Below are 18987 nucleotides of genomic sequence, written 5' to 3' on the forward strand. Positions count from 1 at the left end.
TCTTTGACATAAAATGTTAGTTTTTACTGTCAGATATATCCCCTTTTATTTTTGAGCCGAACAACTGAGCCCCCCTATAATTCACCACCCCGGGGGTACACATAATTATTGCACCACCCCTAAAATTTATAATAGGGCCTAAACACAGCCAAATTAAAAAGTCACCACTATATAGGGCCTAGGCCTAGTTCTGATGAGTTTATGGCAAAATAGTTTAGGCCTAGGCCTATATAATAATTTTCTATGCACTTTCCTTCGAAGGCTGATACCAAATTTGATATCAAAAGTTTAATCATCGTGAGCATATAGGAACCGTTGTTTGCCATTCTCATGGCATATAGCAGTCACTGCTGGGGGAGTGTTCAGAAATACTTTGGTGGGGGCTGGTAAAAGGGAGGGGGGGGCCAAAAAAGTTTTGAACCTTAAAAGAGGGGGGACCAAAAAGTTTTAGGTGGTAGGAAAGGGGGGTCAAAATAGTTTTCCGCTTTAAAACCAACAATTTTCGCGCGCATTCACACCCTCTATATCACTTTCAACATTTGGGTTTTCAGTGCTTTTGTTTGAAACAAGAAATGTCTTTAAAAAAGACAATGCCTCCAAAATACCAGTGGACACCTTTTGTTATTAGTTAAGGAGATACTTATAATGCTAGCTTTAATCTTTTTTAAGGTACCGCTATTGGATATAGATTTTTGTCTGATTAAAATATGTGAGTCCATTTTCTCCTAATACAAGACTGAAAATTTTATTTTAATCGGATATTCGGTTACCAAAATATGGCCTGTCAAAATGGAGCGAAACCAAGTCGTTGGCAACAACTTTCTTTTTTTTTTTTGTTATGCAATGTTGTCAGGTAGGCCTTATTTTCTAATTATATATGCAAGAATTATGCAAAGTAAAATTTTCAGATAGGCTACAAAATAAGATATAAAACCCATGGATGCATTTGGCAAATTTGAACACCACTGCAACAGTCCGACACACCGCTAGTCCGAATATAAAAACACTTTAACAGTCCGACACACCCCTAGTCCGAAATACACTGCGCTAGTCCGAGTCTGGAAAACACTTCGTCGTCAGTCCGAAACTGCAGAAAACCAAAGCGGTAGTCCGAATCTGAAAATCACAGCGCTGGTCCGAATCTGAAATTACGGCGCTAGTCCGACCAAAAAGTTTTAGGTGGTAGGAAAGGGGGGTCAAAATAGTTTTCCGCTTTAAAACCAACAATTTTCGCGCGCATTCACACCCTCTATATCACTTTCAACATTTGGGTTTTCAGTGCTTTTGTTTGAAACAAGAAATGTCTTTAAAAAAGACAATGCCTCCAAAATACCAGTGGACACCTTTTGTTATTAGTTAAGGAGATACTTATAATGCTAGCTTTAATCTTTTTTAAGGTACCGCTATTGGATATAGATTTTTGTCTGATTAAAATATGTGAGTCCATTTTCTCCTAATACAAGACTGAAAATTTTATTTTAATCGGATATTCGGTTACCAAAATATGGCCTGTCAAAATGGAGCGAAACCAAGTCGTTGGCAACAACTTTCTTTTTTTTTGTTATGCAATGTTGTCAGGTAGGCCTTATTTTCTAATTATATATGCAAGAATTATGCAAAGTAAAATTTTCAGATAGGCTACAAAATAAGATATAAAACCCATGGATGCATTTGGCAAATTTGAACACCACTGCAACAGTCCGACACACCGCTAGTCCGAATATAAAAACACTTTAACAGTCCGACACACCCCTAGTCCGAAATACACTGCGCTAGTCCGAGTCTGGAAAACGCCGTGTCAGTCCGAAACTGCAGAAAACCAAAGCGGTAGTCCGAATCTGAAAATCACAGCGCTGGTCCGAATCTGAATTACGGCGCTAGTCCGAATATCGGACTAGCGCAGTGTTTCTAAATTCAGATTCGAATAGCGCCATGTTTTGCAAATTCAGACTAGCGCAGTGGTTTTCAGTTTCGGACTGGCAGAGTGTTTTTTAGATTTGGACTAGCGCTGTGTCGGAGGAGTGTTTTCCAGATACTGCCAACTGCCAAGGGCTAGTAAAGGACTAGCCCCGGGCCTAGCCCTAGACTAGTCATGCTAGCATCATGCACTCAGTCATGTACTACACATAACTGTGCGACATACAATGTAGATTTGACACGGGTTCTGTTTTGTATTTTAATTGAGGTCAAACTCATGAACTTACCATTTAAATGTTGATATCAAGATGAACAGAAATAAATAATCCATTCTACTTTCTAGTCATAAACCGGCACGGATCTCACTGTTTAGTGTCATGTATTGTCACTGATGGTATATGGTCATGAGTTTGCAATATTGAAATTGTTATTGAAATCAGTTTGCTAGCCCTGGCCTAGCCCTAGACTAGTCATATGCTAGCATCATGCACTCAGTCATGCACAACACATAATTGTGCGACATACAATGTAGATTTGACATTGAGGTCAAACTCATGAACTTACCATTTAAATGTTGATATCAAGATGAACAGAAATAAATAATCCATTCTACTTTCTAGTCATAAACCGGCACGGATCTCACTGTTTAGTGTAATGTATGGTCACTGTCACTGATGGTCATGAGTTTGCAATATTGAAATTGTTATTGAAATCAGTTTCTTCCAAGTTCAAGATAAAAGTAACATGATTGTATTGAAATGTAAGTTATAAACATTCTTCCTGCTGTCCAGCGGGTATGAACTATTATTATGATGTAGACACGATGATTGCGGCCTAGTCGAGCCTAGCATGCTAGCCTGCATGTCAGTCGGTCTGCTGACTCGCCACAAAAATACCTCCAATTTTGCACAAAACAATCCATGATGTCAAATTATCACATCCAAAGTGTCGCCATGAACGTCAGCTTCAACTTCTCCAGCCAAAGTTTTTCCATCGATAATCAGGTTTCATGTAATCATGAAATTAAACCTTGTTTAATGTGTATTCCCATTGCCACACACAGCATAACGGTTGTCCGACTTGATTTCTACGATATTGCTGATGTGATGAGGCTACAATCCATAATTAAATACCGAATTAAAAAAATACTAGTTTGCGTCTGACGTCAGGACAAAGGCGCGCTGTGATTGGTTGCTGACCTGCGCAGTATGGCATTTTGGTCTGGTTGACAGGACGGCATACGCAAGCTAGTCTTTTTAATTCGGTCTTCAATTATACAATATATGAGTTTAAAAAAATTCTAATGCATAATTCATGAGCTTGATAGACCCGCACCATTGGCGCCACGTGCTAGGTGTTTCTAGAATCCCTATAGAATAAGATTAATTTTAATGCTAATTTATTGCACATGCTGAGGAAGCGTGATTACCTTTTTGAACATTCGGAAATGGCGATAGGCGAATTTATGTATTGTCTCGGTCCCAGCCGGTTTGTGTTCCTCCGTCACTAAACAAACCGTCTGGCGACAACCCCGAAATGATGATTGCTGATTGGTTAATGAATTCCCTGTGAATTTCCAAATAAAAAGGTTTTCAATTGGCCATGGCTGATGAATTAGGGCGTGACTTGTGTAAGTGACACAAACATCGTACTTTGTAGATACCGCAAACGCAAAATGTACGCTAGCTTGCAGCCACTGAGGCGCCAATCGTCTGATATCGCCTTTCATGTCAGCGACTCGCAACGCGTACTCACATACATTGTGTTGATTAATACGGGATTTATATCACCGCATGGCTGTCCACCAACTTGCCTTATTTGGCAACCCAATATTTTACTGAGTTAATTCAGCCAATCAGGAAAGACGTACTATGAGGTTGTCGCCAGACGGTTTGTTTAGTGACGAAGGAGCACAAATCGGCTGGGACCGAGACTAATTTATGTATGGCGCAAAGAGGTGGGGGATATATATTGGGCTCTCGATATTGGGCGGAAATTAGAGTACTTGTCAGAATATAAATTTGTACAATCGGCCTACATGCCGCGCAATGTGCGGCATTTTAGGTGTAAATTTCAAAGCATACTACCTCCTGCGGAGGCAGAAAAATTATCTGGGTTGGTCTAACTTAGAAATACTGGCACTTTTTGTCATAGAATCTCTTCAAAGTACGCTACAAATATGATTCTGTACCAATCTGATCAAAATACAACTAATTCAAGAACATATTGCAAATAAATTGGATTTCTTTGCAAGTAAACTGCACACTTCAGTTTATTATTATGTTTTGATGGATCCAAGTTGTGATAATATTGGATCCAAAACATAATGATAAAATTGGATGCTTTACGCCCAATATTGATTGGTCTCGCTATGAGTTGTAAAATATTGGACTCGACTACGTCTCGTCCAATATTTTAAAACTCATAGCTCAACCAATAAATATGGGCTCAACCGATCCAATTTTATATCACTAGGCCCTATTTCTCAATGCAAAATTATTTTGTACACAGGCCCATGGGTAGATTTACCATTGGACAGAGTGGGCACAGGCCCCGGGGCACAGGCCCAGGTGCCACGGTCTTTGGGGGCCAAAACTGATACCTGCATGTGTACATTTGCGTGACCAAATTAATCTCATATTTGACCATTTTAGCTTTTTGCATAAATTAGTTCCAATTTTAACATTATTTGACCATTCAAGCTCCAATATGACCAAATTTTTTGCGCGCATTTGTACTATCATAATAGCCACAGATCCAAATTATATGCTGATGTGAACCTCCAAATAAATCCTCCATTTCATTTATCCCTGTTAAATCAGATAAACACCCTGATTTGGGACAAATCTAAATTAAGTATAAAATGAAAATTTCCTTGTGCTTGTATTTCATGCGCAATTGTCCCAAACATTTGCCTCCCTCAATGACATGTGACCCAGATACCACACCACTGGAAACAACACTTAAAAGTTAAGTATAATGTTTGTTATACGATAATGGGGGGGGGGGGTCAAAAAAGTTTTGTCTGTCAAAAGAGGGGGATTAAAAAAGTTTAGCGGTCCATCGAGGGGGGTCAAAAAAGTTTTCGGGCGAAAAAAGTGAGGAAGACCAGCCCCCCTACCAAAGTATTAATGAACACTCCCTGGGGATGTGTTGTGTTTTATGCATGGTGTGAATTGTTTATTAAAAGGGGAATGCAGAGCAGTCTATTGTTATCGACAGCAAAGAAAATAGGAATTTACTACCAACGCCGCCGTCGGTTCCCACGGTTTTTTTTAAATCTCGGATTTTGACAAAACTGCACCTGATTTTAGCAGGGTATGATAAAGTACATTATAATCAGGTAAAAAAACATGTGTGTTTAATTCTATATCCCTTAATTCCTAACACTGCCTAACACTTACTCAGCATGCCCACATGCCCAAAATGCGACACGGATGAGACATGATACTAAAATTATAAAAACATGCAGATCTTATACGTTTAATATGCCTCCCTTATCTATTTTATCTGCCTGTATGATGATTGAAAACATTCACAAAATTAATATGTTGGTGAAGTAGTCATCGTTGAGTGCTGATATTGGGCGTTGAGAAGTCACCTGCTGATGTTGACGAAGAAGTTCATATTCTGCTGATATTGTTGATGATGAAGTAGGCATTGTTTTCCTGATCTCCTGATATTGGTTTTGATGATCTTCTGACCATCGTCTGTTGATGTTGGGGTTGGTTGATTTGCAGTGACCATGGTGACCATCTACTGATATTGGTGATGATGAAGTAGTGATCTACTGCTGATATTGGTGTTAATGAATAAGCGATCTACTGCTGATATTGGTGTTGATGAATTAGCGATCTACTGCTGATATTGGTGTTGATGAAGTAGTGATCTACTGCTGATATTGGTGTTGATAAAGTAGTGATCTAATGCTGATATTGGTGTTGATGAAGTAGTGGTCTACTGCTGATATTGGTGCTAATGAAGTAGTTATTAAAATAATATTTAACTGACTAAGAATGAGAATAAACGATAGGAATTTTTTATTTTGCCTATCCTCATTTATGATAGACGACAGGCAGGTCCAATATTTTATCGTAGTGGATACCGGCTGCGCCGGCATCCACTACTCAAAATATTGACCTGCCTGTCGTCTATCACACGGTAGAGGATAGGTAAAATAAAAATTCCTATCGTTTATTCTCTAACTGATATCGGTGTTGATGAAGTAGTGATGTAATGCTGATATTGGTGTTGATGAAGTAGTGATCTACTGCTGATATTGGTGTTGATGAAGTAGTGATCTACTGCTGATATTGGTGTTGATGAAGTAGTGATATTGGTATTGATGAAGACGTTGGACTCTTCAAACCATTCTGATACCGCCTAGCATGCCTAGCCTGCATTCTGACGTTTTGTACGATTTCTTTCAATGAAAGCATGAAACCTATAGGAAGGTCCTTTGAATCCATTTTTGTTTATTTAGGGCCTACAGCTCATTGTTCCTACGGTTCCTGTCTTATTGATGTCCAAATTGGGATGGTGCGAAGTTTCATCATAAGTTCCCTGTGTGAGTGTGACCTGTGAGTGTCTCCGTTTGAAAGGTTAGATTCGATACATGAATGTGTGACGTCAATTCGTGTCCCAGAATACGCAACGTTTTACAGAAAAGGTTTCAATGTCGGGTTATATAAAGGGTATCAAAACGCTTTAATAATATTCATAAAACTTTTTTGAAAAGTTGATGCAACTGTTTATAAAATATTTTGCAAAAATGTTTGCACAAAATATTTACAATAACGCTTTAAAATCGTAGGGCATATTCATGTAACTCCGACATTTAAATGTTATTAAAACGTTTTAAAAGATTTTAATAACATTTTTGTGTTTGCTATAAAGGAATCACATTGGCGTCACGGTCATGCGTCTAGTGTTATACACAACCCAATCACACCCCCACTCCAGTTATCCTGGGGGGAGCACCGACCATGATGGGGGCACCGCAGAGGATGATTTAAGCACTTCCCAGCAAGTCTTGCGGTTAGCACAGCTGTGTGAGTGAACATGACACCACTGCCCGCCCACTGCATACACACGTGCATGGTTAAATTTGAATTTGGACAGATATATTTACAATAAAAACACCTTCAAAAGGTCGGTCGATTTCACATTTTATGTTATCTACAGAAGGTGTGAATTATCCTTCATGCATACATCACTTTAGATCTGAAATCGACCAACTAATAATGACACACGGGCAATTCTAAAACAACATCTTTTGCACAGAGTTCAATGGGGTTTGAAAAGTAAAGTGGCAGTTGAAACTCTAGTGATAACACTTTTACAGTGCATGATGGGGCTTCCTTAAATCATCCTCTGGGGGCACCGGGTCTGATCGGGGGGAACAAGCCGTTTTTAGGTAATTTTACTATGGGAGTTTTCTAAATTAATGTGTCTGGTGTGCTCTCATGTCCCACAAAAAATACTGTGCAAAGGTTGCTATCCGATTCCTTAAGGCCGTATAAAATTAATGTTTTTAATCTCGTCAAGGGAATTTTCATGAATTGTTGAGGGAGGGAGTTTTGGGTGTTTTTCTTTTTCAAAGTAAAATTAGGATTGGTAGTAGGCCTAGTTGTCGGTCTTTCCAACAGTGCTCGAGGAAAGGAGGAGGCCCTTTTCGTTTCTTTTTTTAAATCAAAATGCGAGATTCTGTAGGATAAACCCCCTGGGATACCACAAAAAAGACTAATTATTATGTATAGGGCTATGAAGTTTTCATAAATCTTTCAAAAGTCCAAAAAGTTATGGAAAAAAAAACAATCTGACAAATCCCAGAAATTAGGAGAGAACCCAGCAAACACAAAAACGTTTTAAAAACGTTTTAAATAAGTTATATTTTGGCTTTTGGTTTAGGTAAAAACGTTCTAATAACATTAAAATGTCGGGTTATATAAAAGTCATGATAACGTTTTAAAACGTTTTGTATGAAAACACACTACAACAATATTTTTAAATGTTTTCAAAAATGTTATTGTAAACTATTTTTGCAAACATTTTTGCCAAATATTGTGTCAATACTTAAATAACATTATGTTAAAATATTTGAACCCAGCAAACACAGAAATGTTCTTAAAATGTTTTTTCAAAACCTTTTAATAACATTTAAATGTCGGGTTATATAAAGGTCATGAAAACGTTTTTAAAACGTTATTGAAAATATTTTGGGCAAACATTTTTCGCAAAATATTTTTTCAACCCCAAAATAACATTCTGTTTAGAATGTTTTGAATCAAGTTTTCAAGAATGTTTTTGGAATGTTATTAAAACGTTTTTATACCCTTTATATAACCCGACATTTAAACGTTTTCTGTAAAACATTTTTGTTTGCTGAGCAGTAGATTATCAACAAATGTTTTTTAAGGTTATGAAAACGTTTTATACTCTTAATATACCCTTTATATAACCCGACATTTAAACGTTTTCTGACAACCTTTTATAACCTTTTGCGAATGATGTCGAAAACGTTTTGTGTTTGCTGGGAAGGGACGATTATTATTCAAGAATCAACAGTTTCTCGTGTATTTTCCTTAACTTAATGCGCCGAATTAAACACTGAAATTTGGTAGCAATAATGAAGCCAATGTCTGCCTGTTTCAAATCGGTCTAAATTGTACTTTTTATTAATCACCACAACATTATACAGATTATACGTAGCTCACCATACATGGCAATTGGCAAAACCACTTACAAGGCTCGTATAACTTTGATTTAACAATTTATTTGTCGTAAAACGTTATTAACATAAAAAGTGAAGCAAATTAAATTTTATTAATTGTAGGTGGTGTTTTAAGTAAAATCAAGTTCATTAATTGTACAGCTGATAAGTAGTTTTTATTCAGGATAACGGGCTTCACATTTAGTTGACATACAAGAGGAGATTGGGATCAGTCTGAGCGTCAGTAACTTTATCAGGTGTTGCATTATTGAGAATTTCGTCAGTAACATCCTGCGGGGTAGCAGATGCGTTACATCATCATCATTATCATTATCATCATCATCATCGTCATCGTCATCATCATCGTCATCATCATCGTCATCGTCATCGTCATCATCATCATCATCGTCATCATCATCATCATTATCATTATCATCATCATCATCATCATCGTCATCACCATCATCATCATCATCATCATCGTCATCGTCATCGTCATCGTCATCGTCATCGTCATCGTCATCATCATCATCGTCGTCGACGTCGTCATCGCCATCATCATCATCCAGGTTTGTAGCCAGGGGGTGCAGGGGGTGCGACGCACCCCTGTAGAGGTTTTTATAATAGAGGTTTTTTGTGCCTTGGTCCAAAAATGTCCAAATCCTCCCTCCAGTCCAAAAAGGTCCAAATTTTGAAGAAAAAAAAGTCCACTTGTTCAAAATCAGCACCCCCCCCCACCAAATAAATCCTGGCTACGGGCCTGACATCATCATCATCGTCAGGGGGATCATCACAATCATCATCATCATGAGGGGGTCACATCATCGCTTTATTTTATTTATTTATAACATTTGGCCGAAGCCAGGCAAAAAGCGCTCTAGGCTGAGGTTACTAACTAACGGATGCCAAATATGACGGGACAAGGATATTAATTCTTCTTCTTTTCGTCAATGATCATCATCTGTCATTGTCCTCCTCCTCCTCCAGTGGCGTAGCCAACGGGCATGCTGTCGCTAGACCCCTTGGGTCCCTCACGGTGGGGTCAAATTTATGACAATAAGTGTCCTAAGAAGAAAGAATGGAATTTATAGCTCTGGGACGGAACTTGCCACCTTGTCCCATGTCGATACTCCAAGTTGGTGCTCATGAAGGGTACGGTGCGGTGCCGGGTGAGGGGGGAGGGGACTATTGATTGCTGGGCATAGCCTATATTATACTCTGCCCCCCCCCAAAGTCCAGGCATTCCTAGGTCATCTTCAATATAAACATCATCATAAACATAATCATCGTCAACTTCCTGGTCATCATCATCCTCATCAAAATAACATTGTGAATCATTGCCACCCCGAACCCACGTGGCCTCGGCAAACCTTACAGAAGATCAGGGCTCGGGCAACTTGTCAAAGAAATCCTATTTCCAGGCCAGAATGGTTTATACATGATGTTACATAGATAGGCATATTACCTGCAACATGTGGACAGGACATTGAAGTTCCACTCTTACTACAAGATTGAAAATCGGAGCCATAACATGAGCTGGTAATACTTGATCCTGGAGCAAAGATATCTACACATGTACCATAATTAGAGAAGGAAGATCGTGCATCTGTACTGGTGGTAGCACCGACGGTAATGGCCTGATGGAAAAAAACAAGGTAAACGACATGAACACGAAAATACCACACCCAGAAACTTACAAATTTGAAATGAATATATTTGTAGCCAGACTTCTTTCCTCTTAAGAGAGCGAGACGCGGACTTGTGATGTTTCGGCTCTCGATAACGTGTGTTTAGCCTTACGAAGGATCAGGAGACCGCATTTTCCCACCAGAGTTCGATAAATATAATGGGTTTTTGATCATTTTTAAATTCTTATTAGATTAATTTCATTAATCTTGCTATCTACTGAAGATAGTTTATATCTGTTCGTGTTAATCTTGCTATCTACTGAAGATAGTTTATATCTGATCGTGTTAATCTTGCTATCTACTGAAGATAGTTTATATATGTTCGTGTTAATCTTGCTATCTACTGAAGATAGTTTATATATGTTCGTGTTAATCTTGCTATCTACTGAAGATAGTTTATATCTGTTCGTGTTAATCTTGCTATCTACTGAAGATAGTTTATATCTGTTCGTGTTAATCTTGCTATCTACTGAAGATAGTTTATATCTGTTCGTGTTAACCCAGCAAACACAAAACGTTTTCGACATCATTCGCAAAAGGTTATAAAATGTTGTCAGAAAACGTTTAAATGTCGGGTTATATAAAGGGTATATTAAGGGTATAAAACGTTTTCATAACATTGAAAAATGTTTTTGATAATCTACTGCCCAGCAAACACAAAATGTTTTACAGAAAACGTTTAAATGTCGGGTTATATAAAGGGTATAAAAACGTTTTAATAACATTCCAAAAACATTTTTGAAAACGTGATACAAAACATTCTAAACAGAATGTTATTTTTGGTTTGAAAAAATATTTTGCGAAAAATGTTTGCCCCAAATATTTGCAATAACGTTTTAAATACGTTTTTATGACCTTTATATAACCCGACATTTAAATGTTATTAAAACGTTTTGAAGAAAACATTTTAAGAACATTTCTGTGTTTGCTTGGGGCAAATATTTTAACATAATGTTATTTAAGTGTTGACAAAATATTTGGCAAAAAATGTTTGCCAAAATAGTTTACAATAACATTTTTTGAAAACATTTTAGAAATATTGTTGTAGTGTGTTTTCATACAAAACGTTTTAAAACGTTTTCATGACCTTTATATAACCCGACATTTTAATGTTATTAAAACGTTTTTACCTAAACCAAAAGCCAAAATATAACTTATTTAAAACGTTTTAAAAACGTTTTTGTGTTTGCTGGGAATCTTGCTATCTACTGAAGATAGTTTATATCTGTTGGTGTTACTCTTGCTATCTACTGAAGATAGTTTATATATGTTCGTGTTAATCTTGCTATCTACTGAAGATAGTTTATATCTGATCGTGTTAATCTTGCTATCTACTGAAGATATCTACTGAAGATAGTTTATATCTGTTCGTGTTAATCTTGCTATCTACTGAAGATAGTTTATATATGTTCGTGTTAATCTTGCTATCTACTGAAGATAGTTTATATCTGATCGTGTTAATCTTGCTATCTACTGAAGATAGTTTATATCTGATCGTGTTAATCTTGCTATCTACTGAAGATAGTTTATATCTGTTCGTGTTAATCTTGCTATCTACTGAAGATAGTTTATATCTGTTCGTGTTAATCTTGCTATCTACTGAAGATAGTTTATATCTGTTCGTGTTAATCTTGCTATCTACTGAAGATAGTTTATATCTGTTCGTGTTAATCTTGCTATCTACTGAAGATAGTTTATATATGTTCGTGTTAATCTTGCTATCTACTGAAGATAGTTTATATCTGATCGTGTTAATCTTGCTATCTACTAAATTTATAGCAGATCTAATTGTTATCTTATACTATCTACTGAAGATAGCTCATCAGAGTAGGCATAAAAGTAGGTCTACTCTTCTAGGTTTTATGAAGTGGGTAGGCTAAATTATGCGAAATGTGGTACCTTGAATAAAATAAACATTACGACACCCTAATGCTATCAATATCATGCATGTGTTCTTCGGCTATTTTCCCTATAAAAGACCGTACAATTATTGTAAGAAATTGATTGTGAGCTGTTACATGTGCATGTTTCTGTGGTATATAGAAAATCTTACTTCAGGAGCGGAAGCCGGTGATTTGTTACATGCATCTGCGTTATCATTTCCCGCGGATACTGAGACCACTACCCCTTTGTTGAATGCGTCTTTTACAGCATCGTTAAGTGAGGTACTTTTGCCACCACCTATAGACATGGAGGCAACTCTGGAGCCTCTGGTATCTCCCGCCACTGCATTCAAACCTGATGTTAACAATAAATAATACAACATGCAAAAATACTTCTATTTTGAGTGAATTTATTCCCCTCCATTTTTAAACATACCGATTATGAATAAGGGTGAACTCAAATCTCGCCCGTCCGGTTTCTGTTCTTCTAAACCGGACGGAACCGGCGCAACCGTCGGTCGAGTTTGATTTCACCCCTTTTGTCTGTCGAGTAGCGCTTTGGCACAATGACAGGGACAAATGATAGTTCATTGCAAAATGCAAATCTTACAACTTTAGCGATGAGGATGTAGTTAGTTACCAACTGACTACATCCTCATCGCTAAAGTAAATGTAAGATTTGCATTTTGCAATGAACTATCATTTGTTCCTGTCATTTATGCCAAAGCGCTTCCTCGACACGGACTAAGGGGTGAAATCAAAACTCGACCGACGGTTGCGGCCGGTTCCGTCCGGTTTAGAAGAACAGAAACCGGACGGTCGAGTTTTGATTTCATCCCTAATTCATAATTGGTATGATTAAAAATGGAGGGGAATAAATTCACTCAAAATAGAAGTTAGCGATCAGGTTATTAAAAAAATGATACTATGTTCTCATTATATTAGTAGTAATTTTTATAACTCTTCTTCACCTACCTGCTATGATATTGGAATAAGAACCACTTCCAGAACATGACATCACGCGCACACTGTATGCATTAGCCTGTTTGGCAATACCGTATGTTGTTCCCAGAATTGTGCCGGTGCAATGCGTACCGTGGCCGTGACAATCGTTACCATCACCCTAGAAATTAAATCAATGATCGTAGAAGTGGGTCATGGCTATCAAATATTTTCAAAAATTACCGCTGCGTTTATTCCGCAGCCTCTTGGGTCTATATGGACAATGAGCAGTGCAGGACCCTTTTAACATTCTCCTTTATAAGCCTTATTTTCATTTTCGCTTTTGCTCAGGAACCCGGAACCCTCGCGAGGCATCAGGCCCCCTAGACTTCGTCCACAAGCCAATTTTGGCCATTTTCCTATGGGTTTTTCTAAATTTTCAAATCGATTGGATGGTGGTATATACGTGTCCCGTGCCCCTACCTCCCGTCCTACCTCCCACGAGCTTCCCACGGTCGCAACGGATTCATGCATGATGCAGTCATGTCTACAGTAGAATTCAACTCGACCTTTGCAGGACTTAAACCCCATTAAAAGCTATTAAACTAAGATAACACTCATTGAAAACAGCTCAACTGATTAAATCATATCTTCTCTGGTTAAATACACACAACATATGTGTCTGCTTTACTCGTACAATGGAGTAATGAGCTGGGATTATACTTTCAGTTGGGTGAACGATTATAAAGCGAGCGCTAGAGAACAATTGTGTGTGGTCTTTGTTTACGAAATGAGACAATACGTGCTTATTGTTAACCAGCGTTCTTGAAAATGAGAAACATGGTGGTTTGCAGACTTAACACGGTTTGGAAATAATGTCTTCATATTTTTTGGTGTTATCTGTCGTTTACATATCCTTCCTAAAACACCAAAGTACGCATATTTCCAAACATCTAAATTAGCTAAAAATTTAGGACATGTTACAAAACTATATTGTCTAGAATTTTAGAAGAGTACTTTTAATATTGGCTGGTTATTTTTCACACAGCGACGTTAACTAGGCAATGTACTATTACCTATAACATTAACTAAAACACCAAAGTACGCATATTTCCAAAAATCTAAATTAGCTAAAAATTTAGGACATGTTACAAAACTATATTGTCTAGAACTTTAGAAGAGTACTTTTAATATTGGCCGGTTATTTTTCACACAGCGACGTTAACTAGGCATATCCCCATACTTTTAACGTAGGCTATTTGTAGAGGTCACGCGTCAATGGGAAAGAGCACTGTGTATTGTGTATAGGAAAACGGACAGTAACTGCAGTATGTTAGGCCTAAACACAATTGGACTAGGTCAAGCCTGGACTAGGTGCAGCCTGACTAGGTGAATGAAATTGACTTACCCCTCATAATCAAAGAATGAAAACGCACGTCCAGCGTAGTCAGTATGAGTATGACGAATACCCGTATCAATGACGTATACATTAGCTCCAGAACCAGTACCTAGATGTCGTATGATACAAAAACACCAGAAATATTACATGCATTTATAATAATCACAGTAGGCTAGCTGTATTTAAACAGCACACAAAAGAAGAATGATCGACTGAGAGATTGCGATGTTCCAAACGCAGCACGTGGACCGTACGTTTTCACGTAGGCGTTTTTACGTACGCTAATAATGCTAGTCTCGGTTCCAAACTGGATCGTGCTCATTCGTCATGAAGGAGAACAAGTCGGCAAATACCCCTATTGCTATTCTTGACGTTATGAAACTTATTTTTTGTTCTCTTATTTTAGCATGGTGGCTGCCCGGGATGGCCGCATGATCGGAACGGGCTCCGACTCCTAATCGGAATGTTGTGGATTCGAGCCCCGGTGACGCCGTGTATCTTTCATTGGCGTATAGTGTGAGTCATCCTATGGGGGAGCGCACCGACCATGATTGGGGGACACCGGGCCTGAGGGGAGAGCACAAGCCGTTTTTTCGGCAAGTTTCCTATGAGATTTTTTTAAATTTTCAAATCGATGGGGGCAGTGCACCGGCCCGTGCCCTTCCGCCAGTAGTACTTGTAAGTACACACTTATACCTCAATTATACTTCTCCCCTGACTCCTACCAGGTGTATAAATGGGTACTGGCATTCATAAATGCTGGGAAGGTGGAGGACACGCTGTGAAGAATTTTTCATCATAAGTTTTAAGCATCTCAAACTTACGTGTAGGATTGTAATTATCATCAAGTGGAAGATGTCTCTGATCGACACGATCCAATCCCCAGGAAGCTACCGCATCAAGCCTTGCCACTGAATCTTCTTCGACGTAGTCTACCGCATCTAGACCTCGGAGCTTTGAGCAATCAAAATTTAAAAATATAGATAATTTTGACAACATTGAATTCGGTATTATGAATTTATTATTTTCCTCTGACATTATTTCTGATGAATAACTTATTAATAGATTGTGGTCCTCAATAGGGGAATTAGAACCCTCAAGAGAAAGGTCAATTAGTCACTTTCTTCATCCGAGGAAGGAAAAATGAAGTGGAGTTAAAAAATCATTACCTTCCAATGGGTCCCAAAATAGTTTGAACATGATGAATTCGACATGTACATAATTTATTCTTTCCACCAGTAGGCCAGGGAAGAAAAATTCATCCTTGAACAGGGGTTTTCAACTTTTGTTTTCCTGTCACCAAAAGACCCCCTTTTTTCAAGAATTTTGGACAAATTTCAGATAATCTCTCACAGAATGATCCCATTTTTTCATTATTTTTTTTCAAATTTTTCAAAACGTTTCAAATTTTGATGACTTTTTGAAAATTTTATATAACCTTATTTTGACCCAAATTTTTTCCAGTCTCTCGGAAAGACCCCCTTTTTTAGTAACGGTAAGATTTTCCACAGTCTCACGGAAAGACCCCCTTATTATACTATACTTTTCTGAATCCTAATAACGAGAGAAATACAATTAGATGGTTTTTATCTATATTCGCCCAATTTTGAAAATTGAGCCCTGCATTAGCGGCCATTTTGGAAATATGCAAATTACCATTTCCCCCATGTCCTTTTTGGATATGTTGTTCAGGTGGGTGTTTAGAGTTACTAGCAAGCAAAAACATTGGTGTGCCATTTTGGTCTAGGCGCGCCCATTATTACAGCTGATAACATGATAATAACCGTATACCGAGGATCACATCTTGCCGAAGATAAATTAAAATATACATGTACATACAAAATTCGGCAAACCTTTTGTACTTTTTCCGTCATTGTGGATTCTCTGGGAGAGAAAAAGCTAATTATTTGAAATAACATCTGTTTGTTATCAATTTAACATTATCAATTATCAACGTTATCATTGCAATAACAGCAATGTAAATAATTGGCGCCAAACATGCTAATTGAGATCTTTTCCAAAACCTAATTTTTCATGATGATGATGATAATGATGATGATAAGGGACACGGTGCCTCTGCCTCACAGTCGGGTGATTGCGGGTTCCAGCCCCGGCAGTGCCATCGTATTGTGCACTTGGGCAAGGCGCTTTACCTTACTTGCCTCTCTACCCAGGAGTGAAATGGGGAGCTGTTATGAATATTGTCCATTTAGCGTCGCCCAAAGGTATGAGCATGCCTTGGGCATTATGGCAGCTGGCAAGAACAGCTGACATATTCTAACGAAATGTGAAATACTTTGATACACGCGAAAGGCACTGTATAAATGCCAACATTTATTTATTTTATTTATTTATGATGATGATGATGATGATAATGACGACGACGATGATGACGACGACGACGACGATGATGATGATGATGATGTTGATGCAACACATAGGCCTAGAAAATACGAAATGGTAGAAATAGACGGAAGTTTATAATCATGCAAAATACTAAGCAATATTTCGAATTCATATCATAATATATTTAAAACTTCTTACCCATTGCACCAAGCTGTCGTGTAATCTCACGGAAACTCCATGGAGTACGCTGTCATATTTGCGGTAAACGTGCCCAACTGAATTGGTTTCGAAGTAGCTCACAAAGTCATCCAAATTTATACCATCCTGCAAAATAAGGAATATTTATTGATCCATTCATTTTCCTCCAGTGGGGCGGGTGTGAGGTAACATTTCTTGAAGTATAGTGAATCCAGCACGTTTTGGCAAAAAAATAAGTTTATGACAAATGCGCGCAGGACCGGATTTACCTTTTTGGGGCCCTGGGCCAGGCCAAAATTTGGAGGCCCCCAACGCACCCTGAGGAAGACATGTGCACTCAAGTGGACAAGTTTTTAGATTCCACTAGGACATTTGCGCGCGAAGCGCGCGAAAAAAAATCTATTTTAGACTATTTTAGCCCAAATCGAAGCTGAATTTTGCTATATAACAGGTCAGTGCGCGCGAAGCGCGCCAAATCTTGCAATTTTTGTACCCAATTTTGGCCCAAAACATGGTGTTTTTCGGCTAAAATGGAAGATGTACACTACACAAGGCAATTTTGGGGGCCCCAAAAATTTGGGGGCCCTGGGCCCATCTGGCCCTATGGTAAATCCGGCCCTGAATGCGCGGGAAGCACCTGCGAAAAATTTTGCCATGCGCGCGAAGCTCGCAAAAATATTTTCTATATTGAAGCTAAACTAATGAAATATGGTGCAAAAGTGGAATAAATACGCGCGAAGCGCGCAAAAAATTGTACTTTTGTGGCTAAAATGGCCAAATATGAGGTTAATTTGGTCAGAAATCCACATACAGGCGTCAACTTGGGGGGGGGGGTGATTGTATGGACCATCCTCCTTGGCAAAATATTGGGAGATTTATCCCCCCATATTCTCCCGAGATCTACGCCTATGTTTTCATCTATGTGATTTTAGAGTATACTTGACTGTCCTTTATAATTATGTAGAACACTGAATAGATAGCTGGGGTTCTTGAAATTGAAGAACCCCAAAATGGTCCTTTCTGACCTTTCCAAAGCCCTTTCAGGTCTAAAATGGTCTTTCCTTTCCCTTTTCTGTTCTTTGTAAAACTATTTAAGGTTCCACATACAAGACAACTCAATGGCCATTTTAGGTTCTACTTATAGGACCGATTTTGTTTCTATAGTGGAGGTTGTGGAGATATACCTGCTTAGTATTTATTACATGTAAATATCAGATTCAGATCAGCTAAACCTTCTATTTGAAACGGACTATATACGAGTTACATTATGGTTCTCTGTACACGTGACAGACGGCTTAGCGTCCTCTCCGAACGACGGAGTTCTCTCATGGCTCAATTACCCAATTTAAAATGACATAATGACTATACTGACCAAACATGTTTAAAAACATTTATTTAAAAAGTCTTTTTTAATTATACAAGGATGCCCTTTTAAGGTAAGAAGTCGAAGATGAGGCTATTAATGCGCCGCTTTATTTCAACAAAAATATCTAAATTATAATAGTGCCTACAACTACTAATGTGCGCTTTAGAAATTTTAGAAAAACTTTTTTATGTATTTTACCTTAATCTTGACGATGAACTGACCAGGAATTCGCTCAGTGGATTTGTAGTAAGGTGAAAGATAGCTGCCAAACACCATAAGAGGTGAACAGAGTAGAATAACAACTAGCAACTTCATTTTGGAATAATCCGGGCTTCAAATGCTGTAAATATACAAAAGTGAGTGCAAGTCTGAAAACATAGCCAACTTAGACCCGCAGCCAGGATATAATTTGGTTTTGCGTCGGTGCGGAATTCCTAAATGTGGACCGTTTCCCAAAACCAATTCGCTAGCAAAAAAAAAAGTGGACTAAAAGACCACCACCAGTGTGTCAAATAAGTAAAGCCAGTATCGCATAT

The 18987-nt window shown here is 38.1% G+C and overlaps 1 pseudogene; it reads right to left on the bottom strand.

Annotated features, from left to right (window-relative positions):
• Nucleotides 1-10029: 10029 nt before the first annotated feature.
• Nucleotides 10030-18766, bottom strand: LOC140154543 (aqualysin-1-like; annotated as a pseudogene).
• Between the last annotated feature and the right edge of the window lie 221 nt (nucleotides 18767-18987).

This window comes from Amphiura filiformis, chromosome 6 (genome assembly GCF_039555335.1).
Source record: "Amphiura filiformis chromosome 6, Afil_fr2py, whole genome shotgun sequence".
Lineage (NCBI taxonomy): Eukaryota > Metazoa > Echinodermata > Ophiuroidea > Amphilepidida > Amphiuridae > Amphiura > Amphiura filiformis.